Source organism: Narcine bancroftii, chromosome 2 (genome assembly GCF_036971445.1).
Source record: "Narcine bancroftii isolate sNarBan1 chromosome 2, sNarBan1.hap1, whole genome shotgun sequence".
Classification (NCBI taxonomy): domain Eukaryota; kingdom Metazoa; phylum Chordata; class Chondrichthyes; order Torpediniformes; family Narcinidae; genus Narcine; species Narcine bancroftii.
The window spans coordinates 248,617,174-248,644,682 of NC_091470.1; the positions used below are offsets into that span (position 1 = coordinate 248,617,174).

General features: G+C 42.0%; 1 protein-coding gene across 19 annotated transcripts in view; it reads right to left on the reverse strand.

Moving 5' to 3' along the window:
- The window catches only part of znf516 (zinc finger protein 516), a 283,926-nt gene that overhangs the window by 205,652 nt on the left and 50,765 nt on the right, over window positions 1–27,509 (reverse strand). For 17 of the 19 annotated variants that reach the window (XR_011352119.1, XR_011352120.1, XM_069920788.1 and 14 more), the window contains one exon: window positions 26,650–26,722. The gene's annotated coding sequence lies outside the window, so the exon portion shown is untranslated. Of the gene's footprint in view, window positions 1–11,977; window positions 12,115–26,649; window positions 26,723–27,509 lie in introns of those variants that run through there. The other 2 variants (XM_069920779.1, XM_069920772.1) reach the window with 1 other exon arrangement.

The window sequence follows — 27,509 nt, forward strand, 5'->3', positions numbered from 1 at the left end:
CTTTCTACACTGCATCCTCCGCTGGATCCACGCATTCAACTGCCAATTCTACGCACACTTGGCATCCATCAAGGATCAGAAGCTCACATCCCTGGAGACTGCCGTCTCGGTGACCTTACACGTGGGTCTCCACTTTGCCTTGGTGCTTTACAAGGCTGAATTCCTGACGCGGGTCTCTACCCTGGCCCCGGTGACCTACAGGACTGAGCCTCTTACATGAACTTTCACCCTGAACCTGCTGGCCCATACAAATGGGCTTCAAATGAGGGCCTCCATTTTGGACCTGGCGACCTACAGGATTAAGCCTCCAATGTGAACTTTCACCCTCAACTTTAATTTTAAAAAAAATTAGACATACAGCACAGTAACAGGCCATTTTGGCCCTATGAGTCCATGTTGCCCAATTTACACCCCATTAACCTACACCCTCAGTATGTTTTGAATGGTGGGAGGAAACCGGAGCCCCTGAAGAAAACCCATGCAGACACGAGGAGGATGGGTTTTTACAGACAGCGTGGGATTTGAACCCCAGTCCAGTCCTGATTGCTAGCGCTGTAAATGTGTTGCACTAACCGCTTTGCCTACTGTGCCTTGGCGACCTACAGAACCAAGCTTCAGACACAAGTTTCCACCTCGGCCCCTGTGACTTACAAGACTAAGCCTTCATCTTGAACTCCCACCCTGGCTCCAGGAATGCATGGGCCTCTCTCTCTCCACCCTCTGTCTTTCCCAAACCTCTCCTCCATCCCTTGGACCCTTCCTACCTTCCACCTCCTGATTCACTCCATCCTCCTCCACTCCCCAATATCCTCCACCCCACTGAGCCTCCCCCAACCCCTGCCTGGTCCTCACCATCCCTCTGACCGTACCCTCTCAGAGAGTGAATGTTCTGCCTTCATCCCCCTTCACCCACACCTTAATGAGTTCCATGCACGCCATGATGCTGAACCTTTCTTCCATTGGTTCTGTTTCCATGCCTATTTCCACAACCATGATTCTCCATCCTCCACTACTGATCCCTTCTCCCACTTTAAACCTTTTTAATTCTCCTGGAAACCTTGTATCTGTCTTCTGCCTGCTCTGGGCCTTTATATTTCCAACTGCCACCATGATATCAATCATATCAATTTCACTATTCCCCTCATTCACTCCAATCTCACCCCCTTGGAATGCCTACATTCTCTCAGCACCAATCTGAACTTCACCCTCATACCTGCAAAGGTAGCATTGTTGTGGTCTAGTGGACTGACTTCTATCTGGCAGAAACCAGATGACAACTCTCAGTCACCTCCTCTTACTTACCCCTCCAACAGGACCCCACCAAAACCCATCAAACCCCTGTATTACACACCATCTCTGAACTCATCACTTCCCTGGCATGACCTCCAACCTTATTATTTCCTAATCCTACCTAAGATCCACAAACCCAATTGTTCTGGCAGACTCATCGAGTCCGCATGCTCCTGCCCCACCAAATCGATCTCCACTTACCTTGCTCTGTTTTGTACCCCCAGTCCAGTCCTTCCTTACCAGGACACTTCACATGCCCTCCATCAATTCAACAACTTCCAGTTCCCTGAACTCAACTGTCTCATTTTTACCATGGATATCCAATCCCTATACACCCCCATCCCCCATAACTGAAGGCTTTAAAGCCCTTCATTTTTTCCTGGACAATAGGTCCAACCAGTCCACCTCCACCACCACCACCACCCTCCTCTGGCTGGCAGAACTTGTTTTCACCCTCATTTGACTCTTCCCACTTTCTCCAGGTCACAGGGGTAGCCATAGGTACTCGCATGGGCCCCAACTATGCCTGCCTTTTTGTGGCAACATGAAGCAATCCATGCTACAAGTCTACACACAGGCAAGGCCTCTCAACTCTTCCTCTGCTACATCAATGACTACTTTGGTACTGCCTCATGTATCCATGATGAGCTCGTTGACTTCATCAACTTTGCTGTCAACTTCCACCCTAACCTCAAATTCACTTGGTCCATTTCAAGTAACACTCTCCCTTTCCTCAATCTCTCTGTCTCCATCTTGGAAGATGTCTTGACAGACATCTTCTATAAACCTACCAACTCAACTACACCTCTTCCCACCCTGTGCCCTGAAAGGATTCCATACCATTCTCTCAATTCCTCCATCTTCATCACATCAGAACCCAGGATGAGGACTTCCACGCCAGATCATGAGAGGTGTCCTCCTTCTTCAAACAACGTTGCTTTCCCTCTACCAACATCAAATAGGCACTCACCCACATATCATCCATTACCCACACATCAGTCTTGGCCTCCTCTGCCCCCACAAATAACAAGGACAGGATTCCTCTTGTTCTCACCTACTACCCCACCAGCCTCCACATCCAACACCTTCTCCTCCACCATTAATGCCACCTACCATGTGATCCCACCACTAGAAACATATTCTCCTCTCCTCCCAACTCTGCCTTCCACAGGGACCGCTCCCGCCATGATTCCCTTGTCCATTCCTCCGTCTCCACTAATCATCCACTTGGGACTTACCCCTGTGACCATTGGATATGCTCCACTTGTGCCCACACCTCCTCCCTTAGGGTCCAAAACCGTCCTTCCAAGTGAAACAGCATTTCACTTGTGAATCTACTGCATCTGCTGCTCCTGCTGTGATCTCCTCTACATCGGAGAGACAGGACACAGACTGGGAGATTGCTTTGTTGAGCACCTCAGCTCTGTCCACGACAATAGCATGGATCACCCAGTGGCCACCCATCTCTATTCCCTTGCTGACATGTATGTCCATGTGCTGCCAGATTGAGAACACCCTCAAACTGGATGACCAACATCTCATCTTCCAACTGGACACCCTTCAACCTCACCCCCTCACTTCTTCCTCCATCGCCTACCCCTAGCTCTGTCTCTCCATTCCATCTCCCTTCATACAAACATAATAAATTGTCCCTATCTTATCCAATAAACACTTTTTGTTGATCTGGATTCCTCCCCTAGCCAGCATTGTCTGAATTCTGAGGCTTTCTGAGGTTTCCTGCTTCTGGCTTATTCTGTCTATTGCGTGAAGAAGGGCTCAAGCCTGAAACATCAGCAATATATCTTTGTCTCCTATGGATGCTTAAAAGATTGGTTAAGTTCCTCCACATTTTTGGTGTGTTTTTATACAATAACAGCATCTGCAGACTTTTTCATTTCACTTTGATCTTAGGTCAGGTTTGAATATAGAGTCGTGGAGTCATATAACAAAGGAAACTTGGGGTGAAAGTCACATGGTCACAGGGACTACATGTAAACACTACACAGACAATGCCCAAGGTCAGGATTGAACCCAGGCCAATGGAGTTGGAATGCAGCAGTTCTTCTAATCGTGATACTTTGCTGCTACAAAGTAATATGTTGCATCTAATAATGATGGGAGGTGCGCAACAAATGCCATTGATGCCCTTAGCCCTGTTAGGAATTAAAAAAGCACCACTTATCAAAACAAAATGACGCCCTCCTCCCATGGCCACCTGCTGTCATTGCAGGAAATTATGCAAGAACCTAAACACTACAGACCAGAGGATCTCAAATATTTTTCACTTACAGATCATATTAAGATTAATTTTACTTACTGGGCACTACCTGTGATGGACTACCATGGGGATGGTTGGGGGGGGGGGGGGGGGGTGGCGGGGGTGCGTGCTTAGGGGAGGGTTTTTTTAAGTAGAAAAAATTATTGAGAATTTTCAGTTATTTATTGTCATCATATTTACATCCGTGTTTTACATATTTACTTGTTATTATATAATATTTGTACTTGATGCATTGCAACAGCCTTTCTCTAGAAACTCACAGACTGTCAGTGGTCTGCAGACCATAGATCGAGAAATACAGCTCTCAATTACTAATGCATGAAAATACCAATACAACAATGTCCCTATATTATACAAATCATGTAGGAGTTAAAGTGCCAAACAGATAAATGTCAGTGGGCTGCATGAATTGACTTTCTGTATATTCTCAGCCTAATGTGTTTAGTTTGGTTATTTCTTCACATTATATTTTATTTGAAGGTCACATTTGCCGATCAGACAATCCATTCAGTTGGCATTTAGCATTGTTAATGTGAGAGTGTTTTGGAGCAACTATTCTGTAAAGTATTTGAATAAATTATTGATTGATCACAATTGTAACTTAACAGGGAAATGTAATAAGGTTGTAAAACACATATAGAGGAAAGCAATCAGAAGGCACAGAGCACTGGGATAAGAGGCAAATATTAGTTCATAAGATGAAGCCAGGAACAAGATGAAAGACATGTTAACATTATTTCCTGGAGGAAAGAATGCTTAGAACCTTCAATTGGATGATAAAAAAAAACCAAATAGATAAATAAAATATGCCTTTGAATAGGGTCTTATGCGACCCAGGTAACCGCTGCCCAAAGATATTTACTTTTGAAAGCTACTCGCTAATGTAATAGAGACAATTTGTGCAAAATATGTTCCTGCAAACATCAGTGAAACAAGAAAGTCTGCAGATACTGAAGTTGTCATGCAATACACAAAAGAGCTGGAGAAACTCAGCAAGTCATGCAACAAACAACCTTAGGAAGTAAAAGGTATCAACATTCCTGGCCTCATCCTTTCCTCAAGACCTAAATCATTGGTTACCCTTTACTTCCTATGAATGCTGCATGACCTGCTGAGTTTCTTCAGCACTTTTGTGTATTGTCCTGCAAACAGCAACTTGCTGTTTAATGGACCACTGGTGAAAATGTCCCCACACTTCATGAAAGAAGTGCTATGGAATCTTTTAACTGAGAGAACTAAAAAATAAGTCCCCTCAAGCATGTCCCACCTTTCATGATTGTTAGATTTGGCCTCAGCTCCATTTTCCTGCCATGGATAAAAATGGACTATTATCTCCATATTACCTGTTTGAACTGTTTTCTCTGTGGAAGTTGTTTACCATTTTCCCTGCATTGCATTAATGGATACATTTCATAAGTACTTCATTGGCTGAGGTCCCAATGTTGTGAAAGACAGGAAATTCTCTGGAATCATCAACAAAAAATGGCAATGGTCCATTTCAAACCCAGCTAGGAAATGCTCAATGTGAACTCCATCAACCTCTCTGTGAACTCAGTCATGTCAACTTCAAAGTTAGAGTTGGTGTCTGAATAAATGAGGGATAGATTAATCAAAATGTTGAAAAATTTGAGTGGTTCTGATAAGGCTAATGCTGTGGGGATTGTCCATAGTGGGTTGAACTTGGGGGCATCATCGCAAGATAAGGGGTGAACCACTTTGAGACTGAGATAGGGAGGAATTACATATCCCAGGGAACTGTCGGGGTGAAGTTCAATGCAGGCTTTTGGAGTAAGAGGGAATCAAGGATTAAAAAAAACAAGCTGGAAAGTGAATCCAAAGCCAACAACCAGAGCAATTACAATCACATTAAATGGGGAAGCAGATTTAAAATAGAGAAGTGAATGGAGGCAATATCTGTCAAATAGCATAAATCGCCTTCAAGTCATAGAGTTTTGCAGCATTGAAAGAGGCCCTTAGGCCCTTCACCCCAACTTGTCCATCCTGAGAACAATGTCTACTCAAGCTGTCCTATTTGCCTGCATTCAGCCAATATCTCTTTATATCTTTCCTATCCACATAACTGTCTAAAAGTTATATAAAATGGGAAAGCAGTTATGAGGAGGTCACATGACCATCTCTTCCTTCAAGAACTGATCATATGCTATCCTCTGATACATTTTTTGTATTCAACATTGTTTTAGAATGACAGCTTCTATTCTTATGGTCTTATATGGAACAATTCATGCCTTGCTGTTCCAAGTATAACCAGCTACATATTCCAAACAAATTCCTGCTAAAGAGCGCTGACAATCCCATTGTGCTATTTTTATTATTCTTTAAACAATAGGAAAGCAAATGGAAAGTCTAGGGGTGACTGATAAATGGGATAGTTTAAGAACTCCATGGACCAGGTAAAACAGATTTGTGATCACAGAGTGGATTGATCTGATTTATATATTGCCTACACTAAACAGTATTTCTCTGCAACCTGGCCTTTAAGAGATCTTAGTCATTAGAAGCAATTTCACCCATTTGATAGTGGAATTTAAAGCAGTTGAGAATAGTTGAACTGAACCATTTGGGAACCAGCCACTTAAATATGAGTCATTTGGAAAGATGTCAGCATATCACTCCCACAGCATTAAACATTATTAATTCAGCACTCAAATGAAGGAACTGAATGATGAAATAATAATACATGTAAAGCATCCGCAAGATTATTAGTCAAATCAGTTTACTTTGTTGGGGTAAACAGTGTCTAATGTGCATAAGTAGATATAGTGTTTTACATGTTCAATAAGACAATCAAACAACCAATGCCATGTCTTGCAATTAGTGAAAAGTAAAATAAAAATCATGAACAAATTGTTGGATTATTTTTATTCTTTCACAGGGTATAAGTTTTCAAAATGGTATGGAAGCAAATAAGAGTGGTTAAACTTTTAATTAATTAAACTTGCAAGGACATTAGACTCTGCTTCATTCATGAAGAGGCCATTTTCCTTTTAGATATTTCATGTACTAGATTACAACCTGCATGTTCAGGTTTTTTCAGCATGGTCTTGGAAGGCAAGGTGAAAATGCTTTCCAGATATATAACTTTAGGACTTCACATTACCGGTGGAACATATGGGTCAGAAAATGGGCCCTGAAGTAGCAGGATCGAATGGATAAAGGGTTAGGGTTCGGGTTAGGAAATTGCTCTTTAGAAAATATTTAGGCCAGGATGGGTCCAAACTAAAAGTCCATTTATCTGCCTACCTCCTTATAATTGTATGGGTAATCTGAAAGATGTATCTAAGTCAGGGATTGTTTTGGGAGTTCTGCTATCTCAACCATAAAACCAAGTATCACACAGAAATGGGAAGAGGAGGGAACAAGAGCTTTATGAGTTAATTGAACACCTTGATTCCAGTTGAATAAATGGATAAGAAGACCCACCGTTGTATCTGCTTGCTGGCTGTTGGCCGTCTCTCCCCATCTGTTGTGGTCACTTGAATATTTTATGTATCTGGAATGTGATATTTATAGTGACCCCTCTGTAATTTTTGGAAAAGCTGAGATTTTATTGGAAGTAAACCCCCATGAATCTGAAGTTATATACAGATTTATTTTGGTCAGGATTGCAGATTTCATTCCCTCAAGGACAGTAGTGAAATAGGGTGTATTTTTAGTTGCATTCTTGTGTTTTATGGTCACTTTAATGATATTAGCCTTGCATCCATATTTATTTAACTCAATGGCCACCACGCTGGAATTTTAAGTCATGTTTACAGATCATTAGTCCAATTTCCAGATCAACAGGCCAGCATGTTATGAATCCAGAGAGAACACCTCATATAATCAGATCATGAAAGTCACTTGTGAAGTCCAAATATTTCCAGTTCTTAGATGTAAAAAAGACTCATTGTTGACTACATTAGTGTACTCGTTATTCTAATCTCTACATTAAGCATTTCCTCAAACCCAACAGCCCTTCACAGTTTTGCAGTTCTGATACCTTTGTGCATCCAAAATTTATTTTTTCAAAGCTTAGTCTAGGTTATTTTAGTGCAGGGGAAATCTGGCTGAAGAGTGAAATGGACAATTTGAAGACTGCTGAACACAAGATCCAGAGTGCAACAACTTGTTCAGGGACTTTGGGATGGAGATGGGAATACACCAGAAAGATGTGAAGGTAAACATAGCAGAGTTATGTAAAAAGCATCCCACAGATGGAGATGATCTGCTCAGATTAATTGGAACAGGCTCTTTTAAGTGAAAGACTTAAAAGTAGAATCTTGACACATGCTTGACTGCCACTTCCACCCCAAGTTGTGAGGCTTCTTTCCCAGAGTATCTTGCACAAGTGGTTTCTCTTTTGTGCAAAGCATTGACACCATGTTTTTTTTGCAAACAAATTTGTTTTGCTATGAATCTTTTGGGTTATCAGTCACTCAGCAATATGCCTGCACTATCGTACTGAGATCTAGAACTGAAATGATGAAACTGAGAGATAGTTGTACCACAATGAATTAAAATGAAAAAGTGAGAAAGAGACTAAAAATCTTGCAAAACGTTCAAGGAGATTAAAAGATTAACTTAACAGTTACATACTGTACTTATACAGGGAATATGATGAAAACTACAGCTGCATTACAATTTGCATTTCCAGATTCACTTCCCATTTGTTAGAAGAAGCTTTAATTTTTGGATAAAAGCTGATAGGCCAGTGGTTCTCGTCCTTTTCCTTTCCACTCACCTACCACTTTAAGCTTTCTCTATGACATAGGTGCTCTGGGATTAGCAAGGGATTGCTTAAGGTGGTAGGTAGGTGGAAAGAAAAAGGCTTGAAAACCACTGTTTTAATCGTACCTAATTGACTTGTTATGTGCATGGTTTCATAACTCCAAAGGAAATGGGCCAATGACAATTTTTCTCAAGCAAAAGATTTCAGTGACAATTGGGTCTAGAGAAGTGGTTCTCAACCTTCCCTTACCACTCACATACCACTTTAAGTAATTCCTTACTAATCCCAGAGCACCAATGGTATAGGGATTACTTAAAGTGGTATCTGAGTGGAAAGAAAAAGGTTGAGTACCATTGTGATAGACAATTAATTTAATTGAAAGTGGTTTTACATAAAGTTCAGACTAACCATGTATAACCAAGAATATTCAGATTGGAAAATGAATATAAAGTCACAAGGGGCATGAATATAGTAAATGCTCACAGTCTTCTTCCCAATGTAGATAATTCCAGAATTACAGGGCATAGGATTGATGAGAGAGATGATATTCAAGAAATACCTTTTTCCACTCATATCTGGAATAAGCTGCCAGAAGAAGCTATAGAAGCAGATACAATTATCATATTCTAAAGACTTTTGAAAGAATACATGGATCGGAAGAGCTTCAAAGGAGATGCACCAAATGCAAGCAAATGGGACTAGGCCATAATGGCAACTTGGGCAGCATGGAAAAGTTGGGATGAAGCCCCTGTTCTGTGCTCTATGACTCTATGATATTGACAAATCCTAGCATGGAATCATACACATAGATTAATTGAAATGCTATGGAACAGAATGCTATGGGCTAAGTACAGTGAAAACTCTGGTATCTGGAATTCAAGGAACCAGCAGCCTCAAGCAACCAGCAAAAAAAGGAGAAAAAATATTAAAAATTAAAATAAACAAGAATAAAATAATAAGTGAAGAATATGTAAGTTTAAAATTATAAAAGTAAATTTTCTCTAAAGTGACACATAAACCTTTGGGAAGATGGGTAAGTGCCTTACTCGTGCTTTGCTCGTAGCAGCTGTTTGATTAAAGTTGTGTGAATCATCAATAGCCTTGCCCAGGATGAAGAGCTGGTTGATGCTGCTTGCTGTCTTGTTTCCTTATCCCTGATTAGTAAGAGTCACCCTGATCAGAGTCTTTATCTGCAAACTTGGGGAAGTGGGGGATGGTGGGGGGTAGTTAATTATCTATAATGTTATCATTTGTCTTTTGGGTGGCTCCAAGGAGGGGAACAAGTGGTGGTTAAATGTTTTCAAAGTATGTAACTGAAAATAAAGTAAAATGCTTTAAGATTTATTGCAAGTTTGTTCAGTGTAAATACGATATGGTATTTTTGTCTTATGTCTTTTAAGAGTAAGTCTCAGGCAAACAGAAATCAACTTTTCCAGCATCTACCCATAGGTGCCAGATACCAGGGGTTTTAATGTACTTGAAAATGGGATTAGCATAGATAGGTATTTGGCTGATCTGGACATAGTGGACCAATAATTCTCTGACTCAATGATGGAGGAAGTATTTTGGTAATTTTTGGTATTTTGCTATTTAAAAATGCTGGCATCAGCAGGCCAGAAAAACAAAATTTTGTGCCACTTGATTTGTTGAATCAATTGATAGACAGCACCAAATGCTCCCTAGTATTGTTCCTTTGTCAGGAACTCTTGGAATTGTCACTCCCTGGAGGCTTTAATCAAAAGCACATTCCATTTTTTACAGTTCCTATCTTTACTGGATCTTAAACAGTAAATGGGTGGACAGGGACTTTATTGACATCGAGTATTGGAACAGCCAAACTGAACCCAGTTAAAAATGAAAGTCTGCAGACAACTGTAATTGTGGTGCAAAACACAAAAGTGCTGGAAATCATGCAGTATCTACAGGAAGCCAAGGGATATAATCAATGGTTAGGGCCTGAAACCTTCATTAAAATATGAGCAGAATTCTGAAATGTCCTCCTTTTTCAAAAAAATGTGGCTTCCCCTCTACTACCAACAATTCAGCCCTTACCCATATATCCTCTATTCCCCACATCTGCCATGGCCTCCTCTGCTCCTAGACATAATTCAACCTTGTCCTCACCTACCATCCACCAACCTCTATACCTAACATATCATCCTCCACAATTTCTGCTACTAGACACGAATTTCCCTCTCCTCCCCTTTCAGCTTTCTGCAAGGGCCACCCTCCATGACTCTCTCATCCATTTATCCCTTCTCAGTAATCACCTCCTTGGCACCTACCCCTGTGACCCAAGGAAGTGCTACATTTGTGCCCACTCCTCCACCCTCTCCGTCGTTCAGGCCCTCAAACAGTCCTTCCTGGTGATGCAACACCACGTGAATATGCAGGGTCATCCAGTGCATTCATTGCTCCCATTGAGGCCTCTTTTACATTGGAAAGACTGGGGAGAGGACAGTGGGCAGAGGCATGGGAGAGGGCAGTGGACAAAGGGCAGTGGGGAGAGGGCAATGGACAGAAAGCACAGGAGAGACCAGTGGATAGGGCAGTGGGGGAGGGAAGTGGACAAAGGGCTTTGCAGCAAACACAGGGTAGCGGATGGGATCATGGACAGGAGAAGGAAACAAGGCAGTGAGCAGTGAAGGAGAAGGGAGTGGAGATTAGGGAAAAGGTAATAGACAAGGAGCAGTCGACAGAGACTGAAATTTCAAATGTCCTCTAAAATTCTTGGCAAGATGCTGGAAGTAAGGGAGGAAGAAGCATATTGAACAAGCAGTACAAAAATCCCCCTCTCCTTTCAACATCTTCATTGTGTTAAGAAATCTTAAGATTTAAATCATTCATCGCATCACTTATGCTTAATCAACACAAGGAAAATGAGGGAGTTTTTATTTCTTTTTAGAACAGGACAGAATCCAACTTCTGAAACACATTTCAAGATATAAATAAAGTGTATGATCCATGGAGAAGATCATTTTAAAAATGTTAACATGTAGTTCGATTTCACTTCCCACAAATCCACTGAACAAGAAAGACTCATAATGAGCATAAGTAGCTCAAATAGAACTAATTTTATCCTAAAGAAGTGAGGCCCACTTCTATGCAGCTTAAGGGGGAAGACAACATATCTGACTACTGTATTAGGATCACACAACATGCTGTAGAAACTCAGTGGGTCAGGCAGTATCCATGGAATGCAATAGATAGTCAATTTTGTGGGCCATAATCCTTTACCGGGAATAGCAAGGTACATGTAGATGCCTGAATAAAAGGGGGAAGGGCAAGAATCTTTAGGAATAGCAACAACTAGCTGTTGCATTCCTGACTGGCTGAGTTTCTCCAGTAATTAATGCATGACTCCAGTTTTCCAGCTTCTGCAGTGTCTCTTGGTTGTTTGACCATTAACCCCTTTGGATCCAGTTGAAAATAAATCTGTGCCTCCAAGTTATTGCCATGGACATCTAATGGGACCCAACTACCCTGTGTGCTCCCAAAAATCAGATGTTCTGATATGACCCCAGGATGCAAACCTACTTCCTCTATTACTCAGATTGAGTCCCTGAACTCCTGACTCTCCTCAATGCCACGGCCTATACTCATTGGAGAGTAAGAGTGGATTTTATTGAAACATCTGAGATCTAAAACATAAAAGTGCTAAAGGTAAAATGTATACTAACCTCCTGTGCAACAGTTGATCTGCAATCCAGTCTTGCGTATTTAACCTTTACGCATGCAAATTTATAACCCTCCACAAAGAGAAGTCTGTAGTCTGAACTAGCTTGCATCCAACATTCCCAACAGAATGTCTTTTAAAAACAATTTATTTCAGTACATTTCAATAACAGGATGGTGCCTCAGGGAAATCGACAAAAACAATATAAAGCCTTTTCCTTCTACTGCTATCAATGTACAGTCTCAAAGAACAAAGCAAAAACAACAAATGATTCAAGAGAGAATTTTGAAACTTCCACTCACAGAACAACATCTGTAGCCTGTTAAAAAACTATTTCTCAATCAGTTCCATGTCTCAAGGAATATTTGGCTTGACAAATTTGCCCATTAAATCTGTGGTAAATTCAGTTTCTAAACTGAACCAGTTGAGGTTGCTTCTTTTTTATTTATATAATGGGTTTATAAAGACACAAGGTTTACATTATGTTTATCATGTCAAAAGGTGTAAAAAAAACACAATGCCTGATGAATTATTCTGAGCACAGTGTTATATCAGCTGCCGTTATATACCAGAAAACCTGGCCAGAAGCAGACTTGGGAAGATAATTTTATCCCAGACATTGAGAAACAGCACCTCCAAGACCATTACACTGAGCACAGGGGCCTCCCAGGGTTGCGTGCTTGGTCCACTGTTGTTCACTCTGGTGAACACAGCTCAAACCACATCATCAAGTTCGCTGACGACATGACCTTGGTGGGCCTAGTTAGTAAGAATGAGGAATCAGCATATAGAGATGAGATGCAGTCACAAACGGACTGGTGTGGATCCAACAATCTGTAACTGAACGTTAAAAAAAACAAGAGATAGTTGTAAACTTTAGGAGGACCCAGGGGGACCTTGGCTTACTGATCATTGACAACTCCACCATTGAGGTCATTAAGAGTATCAAGTTCCTTGGAGTGAACTTGGTGGAAAACCTCACCTGGTCCCTTAACACCAACTCCATAGCCAAGAAAGCCCAGCAGTACCTCTATTTCCTGTGAAAGCTGAGGAAAGTTCATCTCCCCCACCCCCCCCCCACCCCCCGCCACCACCCATCCTCGCCACATTCTACAGAGGATGTTTCAAGAGCATCCTGTGCAACTGCATCATCACCTGGTTTGAAAACTGTACCTCCTTGGACTGAAAGACCTTGCAGAAGATAGTGAAGTCAGCGGGAAAGATCATTGGGGGCTTTCTTCCTACCATGAAGGACATCTACAACACTTCATGCAGGTGAAAGGCAATAAACATTGTGAAGGACTCCACACACCCCTCAAATAAACTGTTCACCCTTCTGCCGTCTGGTAGGATGAACTGCAGCACTAGGGCCCATATTCCAGATTGGGCAACAGTTTTTCCAACCAAGCCATCAGACTCCTGAATTCCTAGAACATATGTGCATAGTGTTCCTTGATACCAGGGACACATAGTTTACATCTTAATATTTAATATTTTATGTGTTTAGCTTCTATTTTAACTTATATTTATGTAAATATGCTCCACGGTCATGGAGAAGCACTATCTTGTCTTATTGTGCAAGCACAGTATGAACAATAAATAAAGGTAACTTGATTTGATTTGACTAGAGAAATGGATGTTCCCCAGAGTAATAGAAGGCAAAATGAACAACTCAGACACTTATCCTTTCCAATGGGATTGGTTGACTTTAGTTAGTGTACTTACATTAAGCTAGGAGAAAGAGTTAGAGATCCAGAGATCACTATTTTGCACTAGCTAACACTTCAACTACTATTCAATCTACCCAATGTTCTTAAAGATCTTACTGGACTCCTGATTTGTGCAGATGGAGCTTAGTTTAGTACAGTGGTTCTCTACCTTTTTCTATCCATTCACATACTACTTTAAGTAATCCCTGTGCCATCAGTGCTCTGTGATTAGTAAGGGATTGCTTAAGGTTGTATGTGAGTGGGAAGGGAAGGTTGAGAACTACCGCTCTAGACCCAATTGTTTTGAAATCTTTTGCTTGAGAAAAATTGTCATTGGCCCATTTCCTTTGGAGTTATGAAACCATGCACATAATGAGTTAATTAGGTACGATTAAAACTGGTTTTCAAGCCTTTTTCTTTCTACCCACATACCACCTTAAGCAATCCCTACCTAATCATAGAGCATCTATGGCATAGGGAATACTTAAAGTGGTATGTGAGTGGAAAGTAAAAGGTTGAGAACCATCGGTTTAGTACATCACCTTTGAAAATACAACTCTATCCCCGAATGAGTCATCAAACACTGCAGCACAAAAGCAGGCTGTGTCTCTGTCAGCACAGAGAATGATTAGGGATCTGAGACAAGACCATTACTGATTTTGCAGAAGACAACTTTATTATTGACAAATGTGGCTCAAAGTTAATTCTTGTATTTTTGGCTGAAATAACTGAAAACCCTTAATAGTTTCAACTGCTACTGGTGCAGTTGTGAATATTACAGTCCTACGTTTGGAAGTAGCCAGGAATAAGAACTTGAACAAATCTTATCTATTCCAGTGGAATATTCTGGCTGTATCTCTCACATTGTAACTTCCTACGACCTCTGTCCCTGCTGCCAAGTGCAGTGTAGTTTAAGGGTAGATGTTATGTGCTTGGCAAGTACCCAAATATAACAGAGTAGTCATGACTAGATAATGCTGCTTGTGGGTTAAAATTTGTGGGTTGAAACCATTGTATGCACGCAAGAGAATACTACATACTTTATGTGGTACCTCTGACTGTCAGTATTCCCTGAAAGGCAAAACATATTTATTCAGATAAATGTCCTTTCCACTGGAATTGGGTGACCTTTTTTGGTGCACACACATTAATCAAGGAGAAATGATTAGAGATCTAGATATGAGGTACAACCCATCAACCAACACCTCAACTACTGTCAAATTTACCTAATGTTTATTCTAAAATTGTTCTGGACTGTTTGGGTAAATGGAGCTGAATGTAGGGACACTTAATGCAAAAAAATGTCAGCAACTGTTGAAAATTTAAACCAAGGACTCATCCAATCTCCCAGCTGGCTATATTGTAAGAATTCTGATGATAGGTCATCAACCCCCAACATTAACTCAATCTTCAAAGATGCTGTATGACCTACATTGTCATTGAATCTTCGAAAATAGGTACAGGACTAGGCCATTTAGCCATTCAGGCCTGTACTACCATTCAGTACGATCATGCTTAGCTTACCCTTCAGTACCCTATTTTTGCTTTCTCTCCATATCCACTGATCCCTTTGGTCATAAGGTCCACATCAAACTCCTTTTTGAATCCATCTAATGCAGAGGCTTCAACATCTTTTGGTGATAGAGAGTTCTACAAGTTCACAACTCTCTGAAAGATGGAAGGTCCCATCTCAGTCCTAAATAGCTTACCCCTTAACCTTAGATTGTGACCTTTTGTTATGGACTTCCTCAATGATACATCATCAATCACTCAGAAGACTATTGTGGAGAAACCAATAGGCTTTAATTCACTTGAGAACATAGTATTTCCTTACTGTTTGGCTGACCTGCACTGAGTTGCAGGGGGCTGTGGAACGGCCACCTTTATACAGGAGCCTATGGGGAGGGACCACAGGTACAACCAGCCAACAGGCAAGCTTGACTAGATAATTATACATTACAATGGTTTACCACATTTACCCCTTGTTTTTAAAAAGAGTCCCACGGGGTAAACTGGAACTTACAAAGCTACACGTTTACAATTTATGTCATAAGTTCAGCCCATCAGATGGTCTGGTCATTCACTAGGACCATCGTAGAACTGGTTGCAGCTGTAGGGCAGCATTGGAGTCCTGGACAGTCTTGGGCATCTTTTCGTATCCATCAGTATTGTGCTAGTGGGTGGGTGCTGTGCCTGGTGTACCCTCCCTCGGGACAGAGGCAGGATACCAGAGGTCGGGTGCATCATGTGTATTTAATGGTAAGTAGGGTGTGCGGTGATTAGCAGCGGTCTTCAGGGCCCTTGAGGGAGCCAAGTCCCTGATGTAAACAGTGTCCTCGTGTCCATCCAGATAGGCCACATAGGCATATTGGGGGTTGGCATGGAGGAGGTGGACCCTTTCAACCAACAGTCAGACTCATGGGTCCTCACATGCCTCTGAAGCAGGATGGGCCACAGGGATGTCAACCATTCCGATAGTGTGGTCTCTGTCGTAGATTTTCTGGGCAAGGAAACCACACTTTGGAAAACATACTTTCGTGTGGTGTAGTGTTAGTGGTGGTGCACAGCAAAGACCTGATAGATTGGAGAGCCTCTGGGAGAACTCCTGCCAGCGGGAGATTGGGAGGCCCTTTGACCGCAAGGCCAGTAGGACTGTCTTCCAGACCATTGCATTCTCCTTCTCCACTTGCCTGTTACCCTGGGGGTTGTAACTCGTGGTCCTGCTCGTGGCAATGCCTCTGGCCACCAGGTACTGGCACAGCTTGTTACGCAAAAAGGAAGGCCCCCAGTCAACGTTGATATAACTGGGGAAGCCAAATAGTATGAAGAGGCTTTGCAGGGCCTTGTTGACTGTGGCAACGGTCATGTCCAAGCAGGAGATGGCAAATGGAAAGCGGGAGTATTCGTCAATGATGTTAAGGAAGTACATGTAATGGTTGGTGGAGGGCATGGGTCCTTTAAAGTTGACACTGAATTGCTTGAAGGGGCAAATGGCTTTTATAAGTTGTGCCCTGTCTGGCTGGTAGAAGTGCAGCTTGCACTCAGCACAGACCTGGCAGTTCTTTGTCATGGTCCTGTTCTCGTAAATGGAGTATGGCAGGTTGTGTGCTTTGATAAAATGAAAGAACCTAGTGACTATGGGGTGACAGATTATTATGGAGGTTTGCAGTTGTTTGATCTGGGCACTGGCACAAGTCCCATGGGATAGGGTGTCTGGTGGCTCGTTAAGTTTCCCCGGCCAGTACAGGATTCTATTCTCCACTGCAGTATTTTATCGCTTTTGATTGTTCCCCGCTGTTGATTGTTGAACATAAACGTAACAGTGTCAGCAAGGTGAATGTCTTACTGGCCAGGTAATGGTGCCAGTGCCACACTACCTCAACAATGGCTTGATCCTCTTTTTCGCCTGAGGAGTGTCGAATCTCAGGGCCCTGCAGGATGCATGAAAAAAATGCAATGGGCCTGCCAGCCAAATTAAGGGTGGCTGCCAGGGCAAAGTTTGACATGTCGCTTTCCACCTGAAAAGGGGTGGATCCACCCACAGCATGCATCATGCCTTGGCGATGTTCGACTTGATGCGGTCGAAGGCTGCATGAGCCTCCTCCGCCAGGGGGAAGGACATAGCTTTGATAAGGGGCCAGCCCTTGACAACATAATTGGGGACCCATTGAGCATAATAGGAGAAAAATTCAAAGCACCTCTTCAGGGCCTTGAAGCTGTGTGAGAGAGGAAGCTTCAGTAGTGGTTGCATGAGGTCTTGGTCCGGGCCATTGATGCCCTTCTCCACAACAGATCCAATGATGGCTAGGCAAGTTGGGCAGAACATGCACTTGGTCTTGTTGTACATCAGTTTAAGGAGCTTGGCTGTCTCGAGAAATCTCTGGAGATTGGCATCAGGGTGCTGCAGGTCATGGCCGCAGATGGTGGCATTGTCGAGATAGGGGAAAGTGGCCTGCAACTCGTATTGATCCACCATACGGTCCATCTCCCGCTGAAAGACCGAGACGCTGTTTGTGATGCCAAAGGGGACCTGCAGGAAATGGTATAGGTGGCCATCTGCCTTCAAGCCATTTACTGGCAGTCCTCTGGGTGGATAGGTAGCTGGTGATATGCCAACTTTAGGTCGATAGTCGAGAAGACCCGACACTGGGCAATTTGGTTGACCATGTCGGTGATTCATGGAAGGAGGTATTTATCCATTTGAGTGTATCTATTGATGGCCTGACTGTAGTTGATGACTATTCTATTCTTTCCCCATTCCGCACTACCACTACTATCGCTCTCCAAGGGCTATTGCTGGCTTCAATAACCCCTTCCTTAAGTAAGTGCTCTACCTCTGCCCAGATGAAAGCCCTGTCCCTAGTGCTGTACCATCTGCTTTTGGTGGCAACAGGTTTGCAGTCGGGGATGAGGTTGGTGAATAGTGACGGAGGGGGGACTTTAAGTGTGGAGAGCGTGCATGGTGAGTGGTTAGGTTGGTGGATGCATACGGCAGGGGTGAGGTGGAGGGTTGGCTGTTGAATTGCTGATTATGAATGTTAGTGGATTCTTCCCCGTCTTTGGGATTACTGTAATTATTGCTGTCTTACATGAATCTGGCAAGTTTTGTGTTTCTTCTATCTAGTTCATTACTTCTAGAAGAGGAGGAATTAATAACTCTTTAAATGTTTTATAGAATTCTATTGGGAATCCATCCTCTCCTGTCATTTTATTGTTCGGCAGCTTTTTTAATATATCCTGTACTTCCTCTATTTCAAATGGTTTTATCAGTTTATTTTGTTCCTCTTCTTGCAATTTCGGCAGTTCAATTTTAGCTAAAAACTCTTCTATTTTATCATCTTTCCTCTCGTTCTCAGTATGGTATAATTGTTCATAAAATTCCTTAAAGTTCTCATTAATCTCCATTGGATTATATGTAATTTGTTTGTCCTTTTTCCTTGATGCCAATACAGTTTTTTTAGCTTGTTCTGTTTTAAGTTGCCAGGCTAATATTTGAATGTTTTTCTCCTAGTTCATAATACTTTTGCTTTATTTTCATTATATTCTTCTCCACCTTATACGTTTGTAATGCTTCGTATTTTATTTTTTGTCCCCCAATTCGCTCTTTTTCGTTATATCATCCCTTTTTGCTAGTTCCTTTTCTGTACTTACTATCTCCCTTTCCAACTGTTCTATTTCCTGATTGTAGTCCTTTATCATCTTAGTCACATAACTTATTATCTGCCCTCTAATGAAAGCTTTCATTACGTCCCATAATATAAATTTGTCTTTCACTAATTCCGTATTTATTTCAAAGTACGTTTTAATTATGCGATCAATAAACTCTCTAAATTCCTGCCTTTTAAGTAGCATGGTGTTTAACCTCCATCTATATGTTCTTGATGGGATGTCCTCCAGTTCTATTGCTGATAGCAGGGGTGAATGATCAGATAGCAATCTAGCTTTATATTCAGTTTTTCTAACTGTCCCTTGAATATGGGCCGACAACTAAAACATATCAATCCTTGAGTATGTTTTATGCCTACTCGCATAATATGAGTATTCCTTCTCCCTTGGGAGCTGCCTCCTCCACATATCCATAAGTTTCATTTCCTGCATTGATTTAACCATAAATTTGGCCACTTTATTCTTTTTGCTAGTCTTTTATCCAGTTTTATCCAACATTGGATCCAAATTAAGGTTAAAATCCCCTCCTATCAATATATTCCCTTGTGTATCTACAATCTTCAAAAAAAATCTTGCATAAACATTTGATCCTCTTCATTAGGTGCATATATATTGAGCAAATTCCAAAATTCTGAATATATCTGACACTTTATCATTACATACCTCCCTGCTGGATCTATTATTTCCTCCTCTATTTTGATTGGTACATTTTTATTAATTAATATAGCTACTCCTCTAGCTTTTGAATTGTATGATGCTGCCGCTACGTGCCCTACCCAGTCTCTCTTTAATTTATTATGTTCCACTTCAGTTCGATGCATTTCCTGCACAAATGCTATGTCTATATTTTTCTTTTTTCAGTAAATTTAATAGCCTCTTCCGTTTAATTTGGTTATGCATTCCATTAATATTTATAGTCATATAATTCAACATGGCCATCTCATATTCTGTTTACACCTCATTTCCGCTTCCTCACCACCACCATCCCCCTTTTCATCTCTCAGTTTTCCCTTTTTAATTTCAATGTATGACAACACATTTAAAACATAAAATACTCAACAACTCCCACATCCAATATTCCCTTAGCCCCAAATGTCATCCCCCTCTCTGAGTTGCCCCTTATCCCTTGCTGGGCAACCACAACTCCCCACTCCATTTGGATTGTGAACCTGCTAGCAAGCGTCAACTGATTTCGCAGTGACAGTTATTCTCTCCCACCCAACCCCCCCAAAAAAGACTTTTTTTTACACACATATAACAAAGTTCACCATTTTTTTTCCCCTTACTTCCTTTCTTCCCTTCTCTTTCCCTTCTTTAGTTCTTACATATACATTATTTTTACATCTTTATATATATTTTATCACCGTTCTTCCTTCTTGTTACATCTCTTCATCTCTCCTTCTGTCCTGCAGGCGTTCTGCAAATTCTTGTGCTTCCTCCAAATCTGAGAACAGTCTGTTTTGTTCCCCAGGGATAAATATTTTAAGCACAGCTGGATGTCTTATCATAAATTTATAACCTTTTTTCCATAGGACCAATTTTGCTGTATTAAACTCCTTTCTCTTCTTTCAGAGTTCAAAATATGTCTGGGTAAAAAAATATTTTTTGACCCTTGTATTCCAATGATTTATTGTCTTCTCTAATTTTATTCCTTGCCTGCTCCAGTATATTTTCTCTTGTCATATATCTCAAAAATTTTACTAAAACGGATCTTGGTTTTTGATGTGTCTGTGGTTTCGGAGCTAGTGTTCTGTGTGCCCTTTCTATTTCCATTCCTTCCTGTATTTCTGTCATTCCCAGGACCTTTGGGATCCATTCTTTTATAAATTCCTTCATATCTGTGCCTTCTTCATCTTCCTTTAGGCCCATTATTTTTATGTTGTTTCGCCTGTTATAATTTTTCCATCATATCTATTTTTTGAGCTAACAACTCTTGTGACTCTAACTTTTTTATCACTTTCTTCCAATTTTCTTCTTAAGTCATTCACTTCCATTTCGACAGCCATTTCTCGTTCTTCCACATTTTCTAATCTTTTCCCTATTCCTGTCATTCACTTTTTCTTCTGTACTTTTCATTTTTCTTTTAATTTCTTTAAATTCTAATGTCAACCATTCTTTTAATGCTCTCATTTGTTCTTGAAAAAAAAACTTTATATTCTGTCCATCTGTTTTACCTTCTATTTCTCTGTGCAGATCTTGGTTTTCTTCTTCCTCTTCTTCTGTGCCTGTACCTGTGTTTGTGTCTTCTTCTTCTCTTCTTGTATCTGTGTCTCTTCTGACTTTCCTGATGAGTTGCTTGTCTCACTTTGCTGGGCTTCTTCTTGCTTGGCTTCTTGCTGTTGGTCCTCTTCTTCTGGGCTACTCATCTGTTGGGCCTCCTGTTGCTGCTCTTCTTTCCTTTCACTCCCTTTCCTCTTCTTCCAGCTGAGAGCCCTGGTGTTGGGCATCCCTCAGTTGGTCGTGTTGTGTTTGCCCGCTCCTTGGCTGAATCCCCCTCCTGTCAGTGTTCTCCTTCTCCTTAGTAAGTGCACTGCGCACTTTTGTTTGGCTCTGAGAGCCATTTTTGCAGTCCAGCGGTCGGGGGGGTCGCGACTCTACGTGGTCGTCAACGAACTCGGAGAACGGGCTCTCTTCTCCACGACGGCTCCCTGTTTCTTCATGCAGGTAAAGGCCTTCTCCTTTCTCTTCCGGCATCTTTACTTCTTTTTTTCCTGTTGCTTTTACTTTTTCCTTCTTGGGTGCCATTTCCTTTCTTTTCTCTACAACTTTATCTTTTATTTGTTATGCTTTGTATTTATTGAACTTTGTATTTTCTTCACTTTATTTCTTCTTTTCTAGAGAGGGCTGGTATTCCACTACCAGCCACTACTCCATCACGTGACTCCTCTCCTGATTATGAATGTTAAGGGTTGGATGGGGCCCATCAAATGCCATCATCACGCTTTTAAGGTGACATTGAAAATCAAGCCCCAACAGTACAGCAACGCAGAGCTGCAACATTACCATAAGTTTAAAGATGTCAAATACAGTAGCCCACACCATTAAAGTCACAATATAGAAACCCTAAAACTCAGCTGTAAATTACTTGGATGCCAGGGTGACCTTCTGGCATCAGGGAGAGACTCTGCACCGTGTCCGGATGTATACAACTCTCCGTGTTCCCACAACTTGTCACGTGGCCATTTACTTTGATGTCCATCATCGACCTGGCGAGTTAGTGCAGACTCTTTTGATTGAGGGTGATAGAGACTAGGGTTGAATTGCTGCACATCGCCGCAGTAGAACATGGCGGCATCCAAGATAGCAGCCCTCGGGGCCCGCAAGCGGTGTTGCTAGATCTGGAAGATGGTGGCCTCTGCGGCCTGCACACAGCGCAGCTGGGTTCTGAAGGTGCTGTCCAAGATGGTGGCCCCCCACAGATCGCACATGGCCCCAGGTGATGGCAGTTGCAGAAGACAGCCCCCATGATCCACATGCGGTGCTGCTAGGAATAGATTTGGTCTTTGGCAAAGTGGCCCTTCTTTCCACAGCTGGAGCAGGTTGAATCCTTCACTGGGCAACATTTCCTCTGATGCTTGCCCAGGCTGCAGAAGTAACACTTTAAGGGTTGTTACCAGAGCCAGTTGAGAGCATTGGGAGGATATTGCAGAGCACTGCTGCTATAGTCTGGTCATTAATGGAGAGGAGGGGTGGTGGCATGTCCCAAACTGGCTGTACAGGTATTGCCCTTTGAGGGTGTCCATTGCCTCCTGGTATTTGTGGCATCCCTGATCATGGAATACACCAGGCTGCCGACCTGAGAGTGCAGTACTTACAGTTTGTCAGTGTGGAGGAGGCCTGCAGGAATGCCTCAAAGCAGCACAGCCAGGGTTCGAAGCTAGTAGATGCCTCAGGTGATTGAGGGTCGATTTCCAGTTTTTCTGGTGTGAAGATCTGCTCCATTGTAGAAAACTTCAAGAGAATTAAATTGATGCATCATCAATCACTCAGGAGACTATTGTGGAGAAACTAATAGGCTTTTATTCACTTGAGAACATAGCATATCCTTACTGTTTGACTGTCCTGCACATGTCTGCGTGGAGGGGTCACAGGTATAACTGGCCAAGAGGCAAGCTTGATCTTGATAATTATACATTACAGTGGTTTACCACATTCAACAACAGGAACATTCTAAACATACACTGCTGAAGGTACTCAGCAGGTTCTTGGTAGAGGGTTTTAGCTCAAAATGTCATCCACTCTTTTTCTCCCACTGATGCTGCTCAGCCCACTGAGTTCATCCAGCAGAGTTTATTTAGCTTCAGATTCCAGCAAATGCAGTCTTCTGTGTGCCTCCATTGGGAACATACTGTCTGCACCCAACTTTGTTGGATTCTATATGTCTCAATGAGAACCCCCTCTCATTCTTCTAAATTCCAATGAGTATAAACCCTAGTGTATCTAGTTTTTCTTCATATGCCAGTCTCTCAGAAATATCTACATTAGAAATGACTCTGGAAGACAGACAGAGAGGGCAGAGGGAAGGTCTATCACAGTTAATATTTGTCCCAACATCGCCAATAGAGATGATCTGGTATTTATCACATCACTGTTTGTGAGACCTTCCTGGGTGCAGATTGTCTGCCACATTTCTTACAGCATAACAGCAATTAAACTTGATTAATTTCAAAGTTATTCTGAAATGGTCACCAGTGTGAGAAGAATGCAAGTTTGTCTTTGCCTTCTGTTTGGCTAGCCATTTTTGAGCATTAAACTCCTTCTGGTTTCTTCTCACTTGTGATTCAAATGCAAGCTCAGGTGTTTGATAAATGTTCACCGCAGGCCAGGTGTTACATGTGAAACCTGCCTTGTGTCTATCAGACATCTGAAGTGAAGATAGAAATCTGCCTCTGGTTTATCACAAGCAAAGTCTGTGACCGCACCAGATCTGATATAAAATGCGCAAATGACTTCAATAGGTTCCAGATCTACTGGTGTTTCATTGGAAAGGATGCAGGGGAGAATCATCAGAATGTCATCTGGGAAATAGTAACAGAAGAAACAGCAGTGTGATTGGGAATAGTGGGAAGAGAGAGTTTACATACAGGATAGGCACAGGTAAACAAATTTGATAAATTTAAAATACAATACATTGTATGCCAAAAGTGAAATATATAACATGGTGTGTTGGTTTTACAGAAGCACAAAGTGCTGAAGGCAGAGAAACAATTAACAATGTTAATTCAATTCACTAGTCTCAAATAAATGTTAACGTGGCTCTGGATTTTACCATCAGAATAGAAGGAAAAATTAAATTAAAACAATCCCACTTGTTGATCATCCATCATTTTGTTGGCATGAAGGCAGTTAAACATTAACCACAGAATGGCAGTGTAAGTTGACACTGCAGCCAAGAAAGGAGCCTAAGGTAACTCGGCATCTCTCCACCCACCCCCCACCCCCCTATCCCACCCACCCCCTGGATCCCTTACCAGTTTTTATGGACACACCCCAGAAAGTATCCTGTCTGCATGCATCACAGCTTGATATGGGAACTGGTCTGCCCAAGACCACAGGAAACTTCAGAGAGCTCAGGCCATTGTGCAAACCCATCTCCCCTCCATCAAATCAGTCTACACCTCCTGCTATACTAAAAAAACACATCCCACCCGGGTCACACTTTTTTTCCCCCCATCCTGTCAGGTAGAATAATCACGAGTTTGAAATCACAAACCTCCAGATACAAGGACAGTTTCCTTATTCCTGTTATCAAACTCTTGTACAGACTTGCCATGAGTAAGAGAAGAGCCCTGCATTATTTAACTATAATTTTCTCTTTGGCACTATCCCTTGCACTTCAGTTTTCATTCTTGCAAAACCTCTTGTAATTTTATGTTGGTTGAATTTTAGGAATAGCACACAAATCAATGTTTCTCACTCTATCTTGACACAATGACAATAAACAATTACAGTACAACTCTAATTATCTAAAATTCGATTCTCCAAAATCCCCATTTATCTGAATTTTTAAAAAAAATTCGAATAAATGAGGAGATCCAAAACAAATCAGAAATCCTCATTTATTCAAAATTTTTCAGAGCCAAACTGGCCGGGGACGTTGGGGTCCCGCCTGCAGTCCTTGGACTCCTGGCGGCATCAAGGACCTCGGGCTCCAAGTGGCAGTGGGGAACAGGTTCCCAGGCAGGAGTGCAGACTTCAGGCTCCCAGCAGGAGTGGTGCCTCACCGGGGAGATGTTGATGATCGCCGGCGGCCAGCACTTTTTTGGTGAGAATTAAACATTAAAATTTTACTTTGTTATTTGTTGTTGTTTAAACACTATTACAAAAAAACTCAAAACGGTCAACCAGTTTACCTATCTCGGCTGCACCATTTCATCGGATGCAAGGATCGACAACGAGATAGACAACAGACTCGCCAAGGCAAATAGCACCTTTGGAAGACTACACAAAAGAGTCTGGAAAAACAACCAACTGAAAAACCTCACAAAGATTAGCGTATACAGAGCCGTTGACATACCCACACTCCTGTTCGGCTCCGAATCATGGGTCCTCTACCAGCATCACCTACGGCTCCTAGAACGCTTCCACCAGCGTTGTCTCCGCTCCATCCTCAACATTCATTGGAGCGGCTTCATCCCTAACATCGAAGTACTCGAGATGGCAGAGGCCGACAGCATCGAATCCACGCTGTTGAAGATCCAACTGCGCTGGGTAGGTCACGTCTCCAGAATGGAGGACCATCGCCTTCCCAAGATCGTGTTATATGGTGAGCTCTCCACTGGCCACCGTGACAGAGGTGCACTAAGGAAGAGGTACAAGGACTGCCTAAAGAAATCTCTTGGTGCCTGCCACATTGACCACCGCCAGTGGGCTGATATCGCCTCAAACCGTGCATCTTGGCGCCTCACAGTTTGGCGGGCAGCAACCTCCTTTGAAGAAGACTGCAGAGCCCACCTCACTGACAAAAGACAAAGGAGGAAAAACCCAACACCCAACCCCAACCAACCAATTTTCCCCTGCAACCGCTGCAACCGTATCTGCCTGTCCCGCATCGGACTTGTCAGCCACAAACGAGCCTGCAACTGACGTGGACATTTACCCCTCCGTAAATCTTCGTCCGCGAAGCCAAGCCAAAGAAGAAAAAAGATTTCAAAGAATTAGGGGATATGGGGAGAAAGCAGGTAGGTGGAGTTAGGTCATAAATTAGATCAGCCATGATTGTATTGAATGGCAGAGCAGGCTCGATGGGCCATTTTTGGCCTACTCCTGTTCCTACTTCCTATGTTCCTATGTAAGTGATTTGCTGTTGCTACTGGGCTGTTTTTAAAAATGACTGGTTCTCTGAAAAAAACTTTTTATCTGAAATAGGTCTGGTCCCAACCATTTCAGATAATTAGAGTTATATGGTAATTCAATTTAATTCAATATAGTAGCAGGGCATATAGTGAATGTGCCTTAGAGCTCCATCTCTTGGCTTTGATCCTGACCTCCAGGATTGTCTAGAATTTTGCTATTCTCCTCCAGATGCTCCAATTTCCTCCTAAAACCCAGTGATGTGCTGATAGGTTGACTGGCAATTGTAAATTACCTGTGTGCAGGTGAGTGGTAGGAAAATCAAGTCTTTGAGAGAGAGTAAGTTGCCAGGAAATTAAAAAATTACAGATTGTTAACATGAACTTCCCATGGTAGGATTTGAACTCAAATCTCCCAATTGTGAATCCGGACATATGGGTTACTCACCCTCTCTCTCCCACCCCCTCCCCCCCACCCCTTACAAGGGTTTGAGGTATGTAATTCTCACCAAGGGCACGTTCCTGTGGGACCTCCTTGAGACTTGCCTTCCTTTTGTAGGCTGCTTTACTCCCCTGAGTTTCCTGGAGAAGGAGAACATGATGTGCATCATATATCTGAGTGCTGAAGGATCTGGAACAGCAGTGAACACAGGAAGCAACATTTTGATTTAGTTCATTACATTTCCTCTGGTATTATTTATAATGAAAGATTTATATTGTCCTCCTTGAAAAAAGCAGGCAATTGAATTTGTTTTAAACTGATGTTACTGTCACCAATTGACCTGAAAGCTATGTGAGGAATTAAATAATTTGCACTAAAAATCCTTAAATTACCCACAACATTAATAATTTAATCTCAGGAGTCCATCCAAGAAGTCATGATTACTGTAGTGTCTACAGCTGCAGTCTCACAGTTCACAAGCTTTGGAAGTTGGGAATTGTGGGAGAGACTTTTTGTGAGTGAGAGAGAGGGACCATTAGGGGAAAGGGAGAGAAAGAGCAGGGCATAGAGAGATGTAAAAGAGGGCAGAGGAAAAGGGGAGAAAGAGAGAGAGAGTGAGAGAGAGGGAGAGAGAGAAAAGGAAATGAGTTGAGGGTCTGCTTGCTTCAGTACTCATAAATGATATATTTCAAGTAACTTTTATGGTATGCATCATGTCTAGGTCTCCTAACACCCTAATCTTGGCATTTAATAGCCTTACTTATCACTTTTGTTATTTTATGCTGTTTTACAAATGTTACTTTTGCAATTGCAGGTAAGATGTAAGGAAGGTGCATGGAACCTTGGTTTTCAAGAGATATTGAGACCCTGGTTAAGAAGAAGAAGAACGGGACGCACAAAATCAGTGAACCGAAAGGCCAACATGGC